We start from the raw sequence: 8,536 nt of genomic DNA on the forward strand, positions 1-8,536 counted from the left end.
CAGGAGAGTAATTACAGAAGTAGTGTAAATAATGGCAATAACTTCTCACTTGCTGAAGCTAGAAGGCTATGGTTTTTTTTGTTTTACAAAAAATAAGTATGTGACTAATAAATCTACGAAGTTTAACGAATTTCTATAAATAAATTTTTTTATTGTTTTATTTGAAAATTTAAAATTTCATCATAATTTTAAATTCCCGATAAACAAAAAACAAAACAACAGTAAACTGTAATATGACTTTGCTTAATACTACAATAGAAACGATACTTGCATCTGTGAAAGTGCTTTTACTGCAAAACATTGTGTTTTCGATAGAAGAACGCAGAGTTTTTATAAAAGTTTTGTACAGTATATGAATATTTTTCATTAGCTTATTATCAGAGAAAAGTTTTATCTGTCCGATATTGCTTGAGCCACACCATCCCCGGAGTTAGTCATGAAGAGAAAAATAGTATATTGTAAACATGTATACAAGACATTTCACATCCGGAGGCTATAGAGGGGTGCAGCCAGTTTTGTACAGAATACAACATATTACTTTACATTATAAAATCTGCAAATGAAACCTATTGATTTATTTTTATTTAACGCTTTTTCCGAAAATGAAACATGTAAATATTTTTGTAAATTTGTGTTATATTGATAAAATTGGATCAAATGTGTTTAAATAAAAATAAAATAAAAAATACTAATTGCAACAAAATAGTAAACAATCTGTATAAAACAATCCATGTAGAAAGATAATAAAAAATTATGCTAGACAAGCGTGTTATTTTATATTTTCGTCTAGGACTTGATAATTACAAGCAGGTGTTCCAAAGAACTTTTATTATAAAAGCTTTTATACGTATATTTTTATGCAACTACAAAAAGTTTCTTGTATTACAATAACACTTAAGCTTAGTTCACACTGAGCGCGATTCGCTAGCGAAAGCGGAAAACAGAACGAATAACACGTCAGACACGACGGCGTTTCCGGCGAATTTTACCATTTCGCGAATCGCTTCGAAGTTCGGAACTGTCAAGCTTTTTCGCTAGCGAAAAAATTTCGCACCAATCGTATTCCCGCTAGTTGTCTCGTGGTTCTTGTTGTTTTCAAGATGGCTAGAAAAACTTTCTCACGCAATAGATTACGCATGTTGTAATTACGAATTTTAATATTTCTCTCACCCAGCATCGTTTTCTTTTTGACTTATTTTTCTTTCTTAATAAATAAACAAATGTGGTTAACGACGGAATGTCGGAAGCGGCCATTTTGTTTTTCCAGATGAAGTTTTCTCTTGCTTGCCAATGATTGGCTGCTTAAAATTCGCAATCGCTTTTCCCTGTTGGTTGTAGGGTCAATTTCACTAAGCGAATACAAATCGCTTTTCGCTTTTCACATTCGCTTTCGCTATTCGCTCAGTGTAAACTAAGCTTTATTCTATAATAGATTCCAGTTTTCTATGCTGACATAAAAAGCTTTACAAAAAACCCACAAAAAATCAGAATAATTTATAATAAACCATTTTATATAATACATTTCTACAAAATTTTAGTATAAAACTTTATTTATTTTATTATGTATTATTTAGAAACTTATTATTTTTCATATAACACAAAACTAGCAAGGAGACCCCGAGTGCAAGTTACTCGCGCGCCGCCCTGGTGGAAAATATTTATATAACAGATAGGAGAAAAATCCAAAGGGTTTCTTCTCTATATGAACCCTTACCAAAGAAAGGGTTTCTTGGTACAGAAATGAAGTAAAAGTTTTCAATTTCTACTTACCAAATTTTAAATGTTTTAATACAATATACAATTAAAAAATAGAACTTTCGTTAACTGGAATGTAATTTTTTTCTTTTAGTCAATAATGCCTGATATAATTTTAACATGTGGTTTTCAACCCGTCCATACTGACGAATTTTTTACATCTTCGGGATGGAAGAAAAGAATTTTACCTGCAAAGGCTAAGCATGTAGTTGCAATTAAAGAAATTAAAAACGATGGAGGAAGTACTGTACAGTTACAGCTACTTGCCTACTCCAAATGAAAATAAATGAGAAATCATTATATTTATATTAAGGCATTTTTTTTTTACATTTAAATTGATAATTTGCACTTTTAAATAATTTTAGATGTCAGCATAACCACCCTGCAATAAACAAACAGCATGATTTGCATGATAACAAAATTTGTATATCGCTGCTTTTAATAAGCTATATACAGTACTGTTGAATTTTTCTTTAATAAAAATGTTTCATACATGTTTCGCGAATTATTTTTAATACAAATTAATTTTCAGTTATCAGCAGATAGAAAAATAGTTACAGCAACGTGTAAGTTCAAGGGAGGTATCCATGGTCAGTGTAAACATGTAGCAGCAATGATTTTTGCATTAAATAACTATAAAAACGAGTGTTACCAGCAGAAAACAACAATGGAGAATTCCACAACATAGTATATACACATCAAGTGAATGTCGTCTTAGTAATTGTGTAATTCCAAAAAAGGATAAAAATACCAGCATCGTTATCATCAAATGCACTAACGTTTTTATTATATCAAAAGAGTAAAACACAATAATTGTGCAATGTTCAATCGAATTCGATGAAGATGCATAATGTCAAGTGCTGCTATCTGATTCAACACACTTCACGAACAATGTGAGGAATTATATTTAAAATCTTTAATTACACCATTATTTGAAAACAAACGCATGAATAATTGTTATAAAATTGTTGAAAAACTACCTACAAAGATAACATTTTTAAATGGATTAAGTATTTTTAGTTTTATCATTTCAGAAAAATTGTTAAAATTTTATAATGATAACACTTCCAAAATTTACTCAAATAGCCTATCTCACAAGGAAACAAAGCACTGGTTCATTTACAAACGATACAGATTAAGCAGCTCTATGGCTCATTCTATAAAAACAAGAAAAAAGCAATTTTGAAAAATTGGCTTTTAGATTTGAAAATAATACATTCAAAGAAACAATTGCAACTAATTATGGAATTAAATTGGAGAAAAAAAAATATTAGAATAATTGAAGTAAGAGTTATCATTTGTAATGAAGCTCCCTGGATTTGTTCAAGCCCTGATAATATATTCAAAAACGGAGATAAAATAAGCTTACTCTATATTAAATGCCCTTACACATGTAAAGATAAAAAATAATTGTCGATTTCAAGACAAATAAGGTATTTGTAAAATATTTAGAGTTTTAAAAATTCTAAACTTTATTTAAAAGAGAATAGCATGTATTATACACCAAATCCAATTAGCTTTATATGTAACAAATATTCAATTTTCTTATTTATTTATCTATAGTGATATACAAACTGTAATTCTTAAAGTGGAAAAATATAATACATTCATTTGTTCACTATTAGAGAGGATGCAAATGTTCTACTTTAGTTATTATTTACCTGCAATTGTAAATAGTATTTAAGTAAATAGTTTTAATGTTTTCACAATAAAAAATTCACTCATTTATAATTGGAGGCTGCAATTTCAATTAAATATTTTATAGTATAAACAGATTTATAGTACGAATAAAACTGAATTTGATATTGAACTGATGATGGCTTCTCAGTTTTAATTTCTGTACAATGATTACTCTTGTTCCATGATAATTTTCTTTAAATGATTGAGATAATGTAACCTTAATTAATAGATAATTTCCAAACACAGAACAATTTAAATTTGATTTTCTCATTCTTAATATTATAACTCAGATAGAAATTAAAAAACAATAAGCGATTTACTGCGCTAGGTACTGTACAGTATTCGAAATGTCTCAGATACAATGCATATGCATTCTTTAGCGAACTCCTATGTGTTATGTAAATATTTGCCACCAGGGCGGCGCACGAGTAACTTGCACTGGGGGGTCTATACACAGGCTGCAGTACATACACAGCTGGTTGTCCGCGTTCGCGGGTTGTTCCCAACAATGCCTGTGGTTAGACATGTTGTGTCTTCATATTTAGCATGAAGTTTCCACATTGTTATCAGTGGATACTGGTTATCTGTGCTTCACATTGCTCATGATAGAATTGCTCTTCAAATGTGCACGTGCTCAATATTATCTGTGGCTCTGGTTTTCTGTGGTTATGGTTATCTGCGTTACACTGCTATAGCGGTTGGGAGAAAACCTACCTTCTGCTACTTTGTTCTACTTTCTATTTATCTGTATTTTTTATTTATCTGTGATGCATGCAAAACTTTTGTGACATGACAGTAACTTTCTCCTCTCATCTCGCTCTTTCATAATGTGCATGCAAAACTTTACTAGTGTTTGTAATGTATACTTGTGATTATCTACTGTAATTTCATTGCAATTCTTATTGTACCATTGTAATATCGTTGCGATATTTATAGTATTTATTGTTACATAGGTGTTTATCCAACTACGATATCATTATATCCTGAATATATCTTTTAATATTTTCTTTTCAGCTCTCTTTTTGTGTACGATACCGGTGTTACAAGTTTTATATTAATTGCAATTAGTTATGTTCAATTCTGCTGTACTACATGTTATATTTTAATTGTAAAAGTTGTTATGGCAGCAATTATATATAATTGATATTTTGTATTTTAAATACTGTCATCTGTACGTTACTTTTGTTAATTTTATTACATTTATCTATTCCCTCTCCAATCACTGTACAACTGATACATATGACTATTCTGCAACGTAATTATTGTAAATGTGTAATTTCTGTATGTAACACCTGATTATGCTATGCGACATCAAGAATATAACAAAAGTTATGTTAATAAACTTAATGAAATGAAAAACAAAATGAATGCCTGAGGAGGAAGTAGGTTTTCTACATGTCTGTACTAGTTACTGTAAATACTCGAATGTATTTCGTTATTTTCTAATAATTTTTATATTAGTTTCTTGTTATTACTTATATGCTAAGCTTAAATAGACTATATCCCGAGACATTGCACTTAACCTGCAAATAAATAATATTTGCATAGCAATTTCTTATCATATTTTGATATATATATATATGTATACTGCGAGTATGCCAATACAGGCATACCTCGACTTACGTCGGTTTCGAGTTACGTCGTTCCCGATTATACGTCGCTTGTTAAAAAAGTATATGGAAAAATAAAAATCAAGTTTAAGTCATTTTATTCGACTTTACGTCTGTCCGCCACAAATATTGAAGTCGTAATATCACTAGATAAACGTTTAAAGCACATAAAATCATATTAAAATATATACAAGTATGTACTGTATTTACAGTACACGCATTCGTAAATTTAGATTACTTTTTTTGTACTATATTAAAAACTAAAATTTATTTGTTTGTAAGCTTAAAATAGATTTTTATTAACCATATATTATTTAAAATGCTTTCCTAGTGATAAGTAGATTCGGAGACAGGTAAATTCGACTTACGTCGTTTTTCGACTTACGTCGTTTTCCTGGAACCAATTACCGACGTAAGGCGAGGTATACCTGTACTGTATTACTAAACTAGATAGGTGACATGGAGAAACTCGAGACGATGTTTATCGATGTAGTTAGCCTGGGCGAGCAGTTTGAGCAGTAGTGTGTTACAAATGATTTATTGTTCAGAAAAGGAAATAATATGATGAAAAGTATAGATAAAAAAGAAGAGTATAATAAATAAATTAGTTTCGTTTTTTTAGTTTAGTTCAAAGTAAATAAATAAACTAAACTAAAGTAAAAAGTAAGAAATTAAATCAGTTGGTATTTAAGCAGAAAAAGTGTTGCATAAATTAGAATCGCTCGTTAAAGCCATCCGCGTTTGAGATTTTGTCCAGTCTGGACTGAGGGAACTGTTTCTGAAATATAACATCGGTGAGTCGCTTGACACGGCTAAAAAACATATATTTGAAATCGTTACATGAAAGTTGAAAATTTGCGATGGGACGAGAGGAAGAAGTTGAGCGTAACTAGTGAAATGTGGACGAAAGGAAAAGACAATTGGTTTAAATCGGTACAGAACTTGCGCATGCAGTTACAGCAGAGGCAAGTGGAAGAGCTTTTTGTAACGTGGTGCTATCTAGTGGGGATGAGGGACGTAAATCTGGTTTCTTTTTCTTTGAACTCGGATAACTTTTCTGTAGTTCAACCGAAATTCACCAGTCTCAGCGAAAATACTAAGTAATTATCTGGCTTTATATTCCAAAAACCAGCACCAAAAAATGTCAAAATACTTTTTTGTTATTAAACGTCAAAGAGGCGAACACTTTCGTTTTTTGAATATATAATAACAAATGTCATAACAATGTTTACATGCTCAACTAATAAAATTAAGCAGTTAATTATATAAATTAATTTATAATTAATAAATATGTTGACATAAAGTATACGAGATTAAATCAATGCCATTGCAGTTTAATTATAATTTGAGCGATTTATTATTTATTGAGACATCGTCACAATGTTTTCGATTTTAGTGGTGTTGTGCCCCTCATCATAGTTTTCTTCTTAGACTCATGTCATTCATCTAACGTCTTCCAGGGAAAATTTTTTGAACTGAATTCACGTGACTTCTGGAGTAGACTGGAAGTTACTATACAGTTAATCGGGCTTACTACCACATTTCAATACCTAATCTCGGCTTTCATCTGTCTGTCTCCGTTCTCGAGATTAAGGAAGGACAGTGCAAATTTATAGTTCTACAATTTTTTTTCAAAATACAGCCTAATGACGTTATTTTTGCACAGTCAAACACAAATTTGTGTGTATATCCTATTAGTCTCGTTGTTTGATGTCGTCTTTCAATTTAGCGCCAGCCTCTTTAGAGAACGATTGGAGGATCTAAATTGAGTTTTAATTGTACTGTATTAGAAAACTGACTTTGATATGACTAATGCAAATTGTCAAGTTTCAGATAAATTAAGTACAGTACATTTTATAAAATTTGTAAATATTTATAACATATTAATATCATATAATTTATACATTTATCGAAAATGTCTGAAATTTTGCACGGAGGTTTTAATGTGATTGGCTGTTTTTATTGTACTTGCCTCCCCTTTTGCTGTATTGATTGTTGTTGTAATGAATTCTACGTACTTCTCTAGATCCCCCTTATTGTTTATTGGAGAAAAGTGATGTGATCTCCACTTCTGTGGTTGCTTGCTGATGTTTTTGTTAAAGTCTCACAGTTTTCAATCATATGAGTTATGTTTTCTGAATTAATGAAAATATCTGTCCATCCTTCCGCAAATCCTGTATAACCTACAATTATAATATTTTTCCCATTGAGTTGTTTTAGTATGTTTCCTAGTTCACAAACACATTTCTTGTCTTCTTCATATGGTGAGAGGTAGATGATAAGTATAAATATGGGTTGGTCTTGTTGTATTACCGCCGTTATAATGTTCTCATTACTTAAATGAGGGATTAATGCAATGTCAATTTTCTCTTTTCGAGCAATTATTCCACTTTTCGGTTTACCATGTGCGTTGTTTGTCAAAATCCTCCAATTGTTAAATCTCACTATATTATCATTAATTGTATATGGCTCTTGAATTGTTATTAAGTCTACGTCCAAATCATTAGCAGTTTTTATGACAAGAGAGCTAGCCGCTTTGCTCCTTTGTGCATTTATTTGAAGTAATTTAATGATCTTTGTTTTATTTCCTTGAGGATCCTGCGTTGTTTGTGTTGTCTGAGTATTCTGCTGTATGGAGTTATAGTTCATAATTTGTTCTTTTAATTTCCGTTTCCTTTGTTTTCTTTGTGAATGGACAATTTGGGTAAAGTGCCCCATGGTTGGTAGGCTGCTTTTTGTTGTTTGGTAGATCTTTATTGTTTATATAGCAATTAATACAACATGGCGGTTCATTTTTTTTCACACTCTGAGTATTTATGATCATTGCCACAATGGCTGCAATGTTGTTGTTTTGTACAGCTTTTGGCCATGTGATCCACTCTGCAGCATCGGTAACAACGTAATATAGGGACATAATCATCTATTTTGATGGTTGCCCAGTTTATTGAAATGTATCTTTCTTGGATAAATATGTTTCTTATTTTAGGTGTAATCGATAGGACCACATGCCTGCAGTTTTCTGAAATCTTTCCTTTAGTTATGATTGTACGAATATAACATTCTTCTTTGAAAGTTTCCATTTTCGTATTTTCCCATAAGTTGTTTTGTTCGTATATATGTGGCACTATGTTCTCATCTGACACTGATTGCGGCACATTTAAGAGTATGATTTTGGGTTTTGGGTTTTCTTCCTTCTGAATGTTTACAAGTTATTTTGTGTTTCAACGTAGAAATTTCTTTAATAGCATTTTCTAATTTTTTGCTCTCTTCTCTACTTCCTACCCGGATACAAATTCCTTTATCCTTAACTTCTCTGACTGTCTTAATTTTTATTCTTAGACGATGTGGCTCTATATTTGCTTTAATGTCTTCCGTCACCTTCTTCATGTCAGTTAGTATGCCATCTTCTTGTTCCTTGGAATAAATTAAAACGGCGTGGGATCCCCAGATCCTTCTAAGTTTATCTTTTGATCTATTGATCGTTGTATATT

Source organism: Centruroides sculpturatus, unplaced genomic scaffold, assembly GCF_000671375.1.
Source record: "Centruroides sculpturatus isolate CEXI.00-Female unplaced genomic scaffold, Cexi_2.0 scaffold620, whole genome shotgun sequence".
Classification (NCBI taxonomy): domain Eukaryota; kingdom Metazoa; phylum Arthropoda; class Arachnida; order Scorpiones; family Buthidae; genus Centruroides; species Centruroides sculpturatus.